This window comes from Carcharodon carcharias, chromosome 1, assembly GCF_017639515.1.
Source record: "Carcharodon carcharias isolate sCarCar2 chromosome 1, sCarCar2.pri, whole genome shotgun sequence".
NCBI lineage: Eukaryota > Metazoa > Chordata > Chondrichthyes > Lamniformes > Lamnidae > Carcharodon > Carcharodon carcharias.
Window position 1 is genome coordinate 163,978,919 of NC_054467.1, and position 10,240 is coordinate 163,989,158.

Consider the following 10,240-nt stretch of genomic DNA (forward strand, 5'->3'; position numbering starts at 1 on the left):
TGTCGACAAAGGACATGGGGACATCAGCATTAAAGGGTTAATGTGAATGATGATGGATTCAAGGGTAATGAGGAGAGGGGTGTGCTGGATAGTGATAGGAGGAAGGGGAATCAGGAGGCAGTGAAGATGGAGGAGGATGGGAGGGACTTGGTGGGTGAGGGGCAGGTTGGAAGCTGGTCTCCCACACAAAAGTCAGTGGAACCATTCTGCTCTTTACCTTGTAATGGCGCAGTTCAAAAATCAAGTTGGAAAATGATCAGTCAGGTAGGGCAATTCTTGTCAATTGAAGGGGCACCCTGCTCAAACCATGGAGAGCATGGCACAGTTGAGTGCTGGGCTCAAGGGTCTCATACACAATGAATGAGTTTGGCTTCTTTTCTAATGGTGCACTTTCAGGCAAATATCCATTATGTTTAGGTGCTGCGATGCATATGGTCTTAATTGGATCTGATCCTCACAGAAGTATGTCAGGATGAATGCAGGCTCCAAGAATCAATGGCCACATCAGCTGCACAGAGGCAGCAAGGGCCCTACAAACCTCCATCTTCCTAGTGCATTGGTCATGACATTCAAGGCACCATGTCTACAGTCAGGACAGAATGCAAGGAGCGGGTATCCATAGGCCACTGGAGGACAACCAACTCAAGACTGATTGTGGCTCCAAGACTTGGTTCTTTTGACCCTGGTGGAGATCCTCATTGTGAATGTGCACTCACGCCTAAGGGGAAAGATCATCCACCTGTTGCCCTCAAGGATGATATCATCCTGCAAGGGGTGGCCTTTATGTGGTGTACAGACCAAGGGAAAGTCAAGGGCTGGAGAATGCATAGCTGCCTTGGATATGAAGGAATCAATGGGAACGAACATTGATTATTCAATTGTATCAGTCAATATCCATGGCAGCCTTAAAGAGGCAGAAATGCTATTGCACACATCGATGCACTCATGCAAGTGTGACAGGAGCTTAGCAAGCTCTAAGAGGAAAAACATCCATCCCTGGTTCTCACTTGACTATCTGAAGGCAGAATTACATCTAGACAGCACCATCTCTCCAAACGCCAGTTCTCATGCTGCAGAGGCTACATCTTGATACTGAGCCCCAAGATGCCATTGGATATCAGGATACAGTGTTCTGTTACATGACAGCATGGACACAAACCTGTGAGTTACGTTAGCATTGTACTCATGCAGAGTCGTTCAGCAGAACCATCACATGATTATTGTCAATCACTCATGGCACTGCATTCATCAGAAGCCTGCCAAGTTTATGTGCTGGCATCTGGGAGAGACGTGGCCTGGTCAATTTTGATACAGCAATCAATGATAACTTAATCCTTTCATAGATACTGGTGAGTACTCAGGAGATGTATGGGAGCATTGCTTTCATACCGTTACAGTCCTCAAAATTGTCCATCTCACAAAGGTCAATCCTTGCTATAAACTCTAACCCATTGCACAGCCATGTAATGGAATCCCATATCAACTGGCATTCCGTTACCTCAATAAAGGATTCCACAAGCAATGTTAGGCAGCCATTCAGGAGCAAAGTAACATCTTCACAGGTAATTGGACGGTTTCATCAGGATGAGCACACCCCTCTGACATTACACACTCATGCCTGTCATCTAGCAGACTTTTAAAATGTCACTGAGTGGAACCAACTGGCATTGCTCAGCATCATGCATGTGGAGAGGGGGAGCTAATAAAGGAGTAATGCTGAGCCTTAAAGGCAGCGATGAAATAACATTGCAGGGAGCATTGAAATGCTATGGTACTCCACGGTGATTAATACTTTTACTGAAACCTCAGAGTCGGAAAAGAAAGGCCATCCCAAAGTACACTTGGGCGAAAAGACTCCAACATTGGTCTCGATAAATACTTAGAGCATCCACAAACTACAGGCTTCAGTGTGGCAGCATCAGGATAATCACTAACATTCCATGAACAATTTTCAAGAGGTCACATGAAGTGAGCCTCAGATGCAAGAGTTACTTGTGTGTTGTCCAGCCATCATTTTCATATAGGAACTGTCTTTGTTCATGTCACTTATGTGCAACTAAAGGTGATTGACTGTGATGAGATTGAGTGAGACTTCATGGAACTAAGGCACAAGATGGGAGATAATTGTGGGGTGAGCGGCATTTGGTATCCTTAAATCAACACAGGACATTGCTTCACATCAATGATCCATCCAATACCTAACACTTGGAGAGGATAAAAGCGAAATATATTTGCAAAAGTAAAAAATATATACAGTGGTTGAACACCCATGCCACCTTTGTGCAAAGGGGAAGATGATAGCATAGTGGTATTGGAACTGGACTAGTAATCCAGAGACCCACGGTAATGCTCTGGAGAGCTGGGTTTGAATCCCACGACAGCAAATTTGAATTTAATAAAAATCTGGAATTAAAAGTCTAATGATGACAATTGGCGATTATTGTAAAAACTCAGCTGGTTCACTAATCCCTTTTAGGGAAGAAAAGCTTACCTGGTCTGGCTTACATGCCCTCTGAAATGGCCGAGCAAATCACTAAAAACAAGTCAAAAAGGAATGAAACCGGGTGGACCACCTGGAATTGAAACAACAACTGTGAACCCATCTGCAAAGTCCTCATGTGGGGGCTCATGCCAAAATTGGGAGAGCTGTCTCACGGACTAGTTAAGCAACAGCCTGACATAGTCATACTCACGGAATCATACCTTATAGATCATGTCCCACCATCACCATCACCATCCCTGGGTATGTCCTGTCCCACTGGCAGGACAGACACAGCAGAGGTGGTGACACAGTAGTATACAGTCAGGAGGGAGTTGCTGTGGGAGTCCTCAACATTGACTCTGGACCCCATGAAGTCTCATAGTACCAGGTCAAACATGGGCAAGGAAACCTCCTGCTGATTACCACGTACCGCCCTCCCTCAGCTGATGAATTAGTGCTCCTCCATGTTGAACACCACTTAGAGGAAAGTCTGAGGGCAGCAAGGGCGCAGTAGGTACTCTGGGTGGGGACTTCAATGTCCGTCACCAAGAGTGGCTCGGTAGCACCACTACAGACCGAGCTGGCCGAGTCTTAAAGGACATAGCTGCTAGACTGGGTCTGCGGCAGGTGGTGAGGGAAAAACATACTTGACCTTATCATCACCAACCTGACTGCTGCAGGTGCATCTGGCCATGACAGTATTGGTGGGAGAGACCACTACACAGTCCCACCTTCACGTTGAGTTGTGTGGCACTACCACCGTGCTAAATGGTATAGATTTTGAACAGATCTAGCAACTCAAGATTGGGCATCCATGAGTAACTATGGGCCATCAGCAGCAGCAGAATTGCACTCAACCACAATCTTTAACCTCATGGCCCGGCATATCCTCCACTCTACCATTATTACCAAGTCATGGGATCAACAGTGGCTCAATGAAGAGTGCAGGACGGCATGCCAGGAACAGCACCAGGCGTACCTAAAAATGAGATGTCAACCTGGTGAAATTACAACACCGGACTAATCGTGTGCCAAACAGCAAGTGATAGACAGAGCTAAACAAGCCATAACCAATGGATCAGGTCTAAGCTCTGCAGTCCTGCCACATCCAGTCATGAATGGTGGTGGGCTATTAAACAACTCACTGGAGAAGGAGCCAGCTCCACAAACATCCATCCTCAATGATGGATGAGCCCAGCACATCAATGCAAAAGGTAAGGCTGACGCATTTGCGCCAACCTTCAACCAGAATTGCCGAATAGATAATCCATCTCGGCCTGCTCTGGAGGACCTCAGCATCAGCCAATTCGATTCACTCCAAGTGATATCAAGAGACAGCTGAAGACACTGGATAGTGCAAAATCTGTGGGCCCTGACAATGTTCTGGCAATAGCACTTGTGCTCCAGAACTTGCCATGCTCCTAGCCAAGCTGTTCCAGTACAGCTACAACACTGGCATTTACCCAGCAACATGGGAAATTGCCCATGTATGTCCTGGTCTCATATGTTTGCTAATTACTCTCTCAATATGCCCTGTCACCTTCAAAGATCTATGTACATGAATCACCAAGTCCTTCTGACCCTGCATACACTCTAGAACTAAGTCATTATAGTCCTATTGCTTATCTCTATTCCTTCTGCCAAAATGCATCACCTTACACTTCTCTGTTTTATTTTTATTTTCTATCTGTCACATTTCTGCCCATTCTGCTAGCCTACTTATGTACTGCTGCAGTTGATTGTTATCAACCTTACTGTTGACCACACCACTAACTTTGGTATCATTGGCAAATTTTGAAATTTTACTCTGCATTCCAATATCCAAGTCATTTATATATATATATATCAAAAAAAGTTGTGTTCTTAGCACTGATCTGTAGCGAACACCACTGTCTGCCTTGGTCTCGTCTGAAAAACAACCATTTACCACAACTCACTGTTTTCTGCTCTTATGTCAAATTTGTACCTAATCTGACACTGACCTTCCTATTTCATGAGCTTCACTTTTGTTAACCAGTCTTCCATGTGGTACTTTGTCAAATGCTTTCTTGAAATCCATATGGACAACATGCATTGCACTTCCTTCATCAACCTTTAGTTACTTTATCAAACAATTCAATTCAATACGCTGGCTCTCCTTAATAAACTCAAACCTTTCCAAGTGCACGTTACTTATGTTTCCACATTATTATTCCTAAAAGCTTACCGACCATTGGTGGTAAACTGACCGGCTTGCAGTTACTTGCATCCTTTCTTGAACAAGAGCATCACATTTGGCACCCTCCAATCCTTTGACAATTCTCCCGAATCTGGGGGAGATTGGAAGATTATGGCAAGCCTTTCCATAGTCTCCTTTAGCAACCTAGGATGCAAGCCATCCAGGCCAGGCAACATATTTACTCCAAGCACAGCCAGCCTTTCCATCCTTCCTATCGATTTTCACCCCATTCATTATAGAGAAATTTCCCCCAATTGGTTAAAGAGGTTGAGTTGAGTAATTAATAGAGAAGGTTGCACACAGTTTGCGGAACAAATTGTTTTTCAGTCATTCTTTCAATATTTATTTTAGTCATTATGATCCCTGATTATTACTTCTTGTTTCCTGTATCATTTAAAATAATTATTGTTTTTGCTATATGTTTATCATCTTTATTTCATCACTGCAGTCCTCAACTTGGTGCTTTTCTCACAAAGGTAGATTTCTTTTTCACATCTCCAAATGTAGACAAAAAATCAATTTACTTTGTGTTGTTTTGCTTTCATTTCCACTGCCTGTAAAATCTCCACTGGATGCCGCCCTATCACCCAGGGTTTGTACTTCTGAAGTGTGCCGCATTCGATTTGTGTTTTTCTTTTGGCCCTACTTTTTTAAACTATAAAATCAAGCCTTGTTTTATATACTGTAAAGAATTCGCCTAATTTTTAAAGTTTTTAAAGTTTAATTGAATTTTGAAATTAATGACTACTCTTGGTAGACTGTTAAACACTGAACATGCCCAATCTATCAATTCACATGCTTCATATAACGTGTTAAGTAACTGTCACTATTTATCTCTGACTCGAGAAAGGCCATTTCTTATGATTGGGAGTGAATAATGAATAATAAGAATAAAATTTGTACGCAGGTCCGACAGAAGGGTATACCAGATGTACAGGAGACTCGGGGCTGCAATCGGAAGAGAAGATAGCCTGGTCATCTATCAATATGAGTTATGGAACAGGACGGTTGGACTAACTGACCTTGTCTGTCTCTCAAGAAACCAAGTTACTGGATTGTGAGCATACACTATCAGATATTTGTATCAGTATTTTTTACATTGATATTGATTCACAAGCTAAGGGATTTAGGTTAATACAAGTGTTGTTTGTAACACAAGTATAATGTACATTGAGTCATTGACATCCAGAGTAGATCTCCGAATGACAAGCGTTAAGTAGCTGATCCAAGGAAGGGAGTAGCCTACAATCGTCACTATGAGAGTGAGGATTCGGTTAGGAGAAAATTTCTTTACGCAAAAAATCAATAGAGCACGGAATGCTTTGTCACAGATGATCAACAAGTGGTTGAAACATTGGGCAGAATCGTCCAGATTTGCAAAAAGAATGATAGCGGGCAGGAAAAAAGTAATTTTACCCAACGGCTACAATGGCGGGTTTTCGCACCATATTGTCCCATTCCCACCTCATCAATTATGCAGCCACAGGAAACATGCCAGATCGCTGGTGGGTGGCCTCTGATTGGCCCTCCACACCGTTACTTCATCACTTTCTCACACAGACCGCCATATTTAAACTGCGATTGTGCACACTTCCCAGTGCTTTCAGCTCAGGACTGCTCCGGTGAAGACATAGCCCCAAAAACCAAGAAAAGGATGCAGTCCCCCATATCAGTGGTGCATCCCTGAGACACCTTCTAGATGCCGTGGAGCCCTGTCACAAGGTCCTCTACCACTGCCCTGGCTGCAGGAGGCCCATCAGTCTCACCACTCTGGCTTGGGAGGTGGTGGCAGAGGTGGTCAGCGCCAATGCTGCACAGAGGAGGTTTGCCATCCAGTGCAGAAAATGAATGAATGATCTCATCATCAGGGTAAGGCAACCATCTCATCACTCCAAACTCACAAGCCCTGCACACATTCACAGGCATCTCACTCACTGCCTGCTCAAGGGACATCACCACTCATTCTCTCACACACACCCTCATATCTTCATCTGGCTTCATTGTCTCTGGAGAGAGCTTCCTCAGCCCTCACCAACTTGAGGCCACTTGCACAGATCAACATGTGCCTCTCCACACACCCTGGGATACCCCACTTCTCCAGTACAGCACTCGCCCTGTAGCCTCTTCCCTTGCCTGAGGCCACTTCTCTCCCTTCCCCAAGCAAGCCCCAGAACTGCAGCCACTGAAAAGCCTCCCCCATCTTATGGCTAGTCTGGTAGGTACACACCTGCCATGAGCGCCACTAAAAGTGTTGTGGTGCTGCCTGCGAAGCCTGGCGCTTATGTCCGCAAGTACTGCTTGAAGCAAGGTAGGCAAACAAATCTCAAGGTCCCGAGCAAAGTGCAGCTCGCCAGGTGCAAGTCACTTATGTACAGTTATGTAACAGGTCAGCATGCAATCATGCCGATGTGCCTGGATGATTCAACATGGGGGGATTATTCTGGCAAGCAGGTCTTGTAATGAGATGCTAAAGTATTGAAATTAGATTCTCAATATGCAGCAGTAGGAATTGCGATCTGCCATCGATGGGGGGAGAGATGCCATATTGTCTTCCCTGCCCACCACCAACGGGGCTGGAAAATTACACCCATAGACTGTTACATCCTTTTGAACAAAATTAAGGGCAGGAATCTTCAGATGGTGGGGTTTCCCACACACCACCCAAGAGTCGATGGGGAACTCATCCCTGCAAATCATAACAGCCCCCCCAGCCATTTATGGCTGAAGTTGGGACTTCTGCCCCTTCGCTTGGTCAGAAGTCCCACCCCAGAGAGCAGCTGGCCAATCTGATTCACCGGCAGCTCTGTGATCCCAGCAGCACCAGTGGCAACAGTGGTTCGGACTGGGACTACATGCAGTCCCCAGGTTCTAAGGCCCGGTGTCCAGGATCAAGTATTTGTGGGGGAGCTCACTGCGGGGAGGGGAGGTAAAGCCAGGGGGTGTTGGGAGTCATGGTGGAGAGGTCAGGGGAAGATGAAGCACCCGCTGCCCAGAAGGGAAAAACAGTAAAAACCGGGAAATAAGAATGCTGGTCTGAACTGGTCTTGTGTACCTTAAAATGAAACACCAGTAAAAACTGGGAAATAAGAGCACTGGTCCGAACTGCTTTTTTCTTCTGGGTAGGTGGGGAGGGCAGAAGGTGGAGGGGTAGGTGTTCCCCCCTTCTCACCTGAGGCCCGAGCAGGATGATTTGCTGAGTTTCCCCTCTGCCCCTGAATTCCTCCTGCCAGTCTTATAATTGAGGTGGGGCAGGCCACTAAGCGGCCAATAATTGGCCCGCTTAAGGGCCTCAATTGGCACAAGGGTGGGCGGAGTGCCCTAAGCCTCAACCACCTCCCATAAAGTTGCAGCCAGCCGGGGGTGGATAGGAGGACCGTGGGAAGGCCATTCAGGAAATTTTATGCACCCCGCCCACCTCGTCTTTTAACTGTCACCCACTGCAGCCCACCCGCAGTTTCCTTCTACAGGGCAGCGTTATTTTTGATAATGTGGGGCTGTGTGCACATTCCTCAGTCAGCAATGAAGGCCTGGCAGCCAGAACTAAAAGTAATAATCATCAGTTTCAAATGAGCATCTATGTACAAGCTTGAACATCTGCAGTTTTTGTGTTGCTGCAGAATGTGCCCAACAGTGTAAATAGAGAGTATTCTAGAGATTTGGCAGCCTAGACAAACAGACCAACTATATTGAAGTGGTTTTGTATGATATAAACTCGTTCTTAATGTCAGCAGCAAATTTCCATGAGAAAACAAGTTGTAGGAAGAGTGGTGGAGGTCATAAAAAGCATAAATGCCATTTATGAGGAGAGGTGGGAGAAGCCAGAGTGAAATGCAGTTAGAAAATCTGTTCTACGGGTATATGTTAGCTTTGGGTGATTTAAAAATACTACTTTCCCTTTCAACGGCTTAAGAACAGTTTAGCAAAAAATGGGCCCTTGCCCTTTGCAATCCAGAAGCCATAGTTCCTTGCCTATCTGTTTTGAGTAGATATATAACCTGCAGGCTAGCAATTTCTCAATTTTCAGTGATCTGCTCATCATGGGAGCTCACAGAGGGCAGAGTCTTTGGGTCCTGCTGAGGACAGAACAGAGGCAGATGGGGCCTGAAAATACCAGCTGCCAATTAGACTCATTAAGAGCCTTGTTAACAGTAATTTGTCCAGGGCACCCCATCCACAAGCATTCAGGCTTGGCCTAAATAGTCTCGTGGTTATGGTACTGGTCTTGTAACCCCAAGATCAAGAGTTCAAATCTCACAATGGCAAACAATGAAACAATGTAACTTCATCTGAAACAGATGGAAACAGGTTTACTCAAAAGAGTATCAAGAGTTCAAATCTCATAATGGCAAACTATGAGACAATGTAACTTCAATGCTTGGCCTAAATAGCCAAGTGGTTATGGTACTGGGTTTGTAACCCCAAGATCAAAAGTTCAAATCTCACAATGGCAAACTGTGAAACATGTAACTTCATCTGAAACAGATGGAAACAGGTTTGTACTCGAAAGAGTATCAAGAGTTCAAATCTCACCATGGCAAACTATGAAACAATGTAACTTCATCTGAAACAGATGGAAACGGGTTTGTACTCGAAAGAGTTACAATCCTTGCACATGACATCCCCGGCTAGCTCAGTTGGTAGAGCATGAGACTCTTAATCTCAGGGTTGTGTGTTCGAGCCTCACGTTGGGCATTATATTTTTAGGGCTTGGCCTAAATAGCCAAGTGGTTATGGTACTGGGTTTGTAACCCTAAGATTAAGAGATCAAGAGTTCAAATCTCACAATGGCAAACTATGAAACAATGTAACTTCATCTGAAACAGATGGAAACAGGTTTACTCAAAAAGAGTATCAAGAGTTCAAATCACACAAAGGCAAAACTATCAAGAGTTCAAGAGTTCAAATCTCACAATGGCAAACTATGAAACAATGTAACTTCAGCTTGGCCTGAATAGCCAAGTGGTTATGGTACTGGGTTTGTAACCCCCAGATCAAGAGTTCATTTTCCTAACGATCTCGTGGAGGTAATTGTGGATTCAGTTGGTTTCCTGATACTGAGGAGAGAAGGTGTGTGGTGTTGGTGTTGCTGCTCCTCAGTGTTTCAACTGTTTCTGCTGCTGCCTTTGGGGTTGTTGCTTCTGCTGTGTGCTGCTGCTGCTTCTGCTGCTGCTCCTCCAGTGCTGCCAAAGGAGAGAGAGGGAGAGAAGAGAACAGTTGCTACTGTTGCTACAGGACAGGAAGGCCAGGAGGCCAGGATTGAGTTGGAAAACAACATCCTAGGTGGGTGTCTGAACTGTGTATTTTTGTTTAAGGTGGGGGCAATTAAGGACTGTGTTTTTGTAGGGGGAGGCAAGAAGACTGCCAGAGGAGTTGGGGAAGGAAGAGCGGGAGGGTGTGTGTGTGTGCTGAAACCATCTTTCTGCCACCCCTCCCCCCAACCCAGCCCTTTTCCCAGTAAGGCCAGCAATAGCTGGTGAAGACATCGCCTCCCCCTGCCTGAAGAACATCAGGCCCCCACCCACCGTCCATCCACCATCGAG

The 10,240-nt window shown here is 45.3% G+C and overlaps 1 non-coding gene across 1 annotated transcript; it reads left to right on the forward strand.

Moving 5' to 3' along the window:
- Nucleotides 1–9,319: 9,319 nt before the first annotated feature.
- On the forward strand, nucleotides 9,320–9,392 carry trnak-cuu. The gene has a single exon. It is a non-coding gene; the product is annotated as a tRNA-Lys (tRNA).
- The last annotated feature ends 848 nt before the right edge of the window (nucleotides 9,393–10,240 follow it).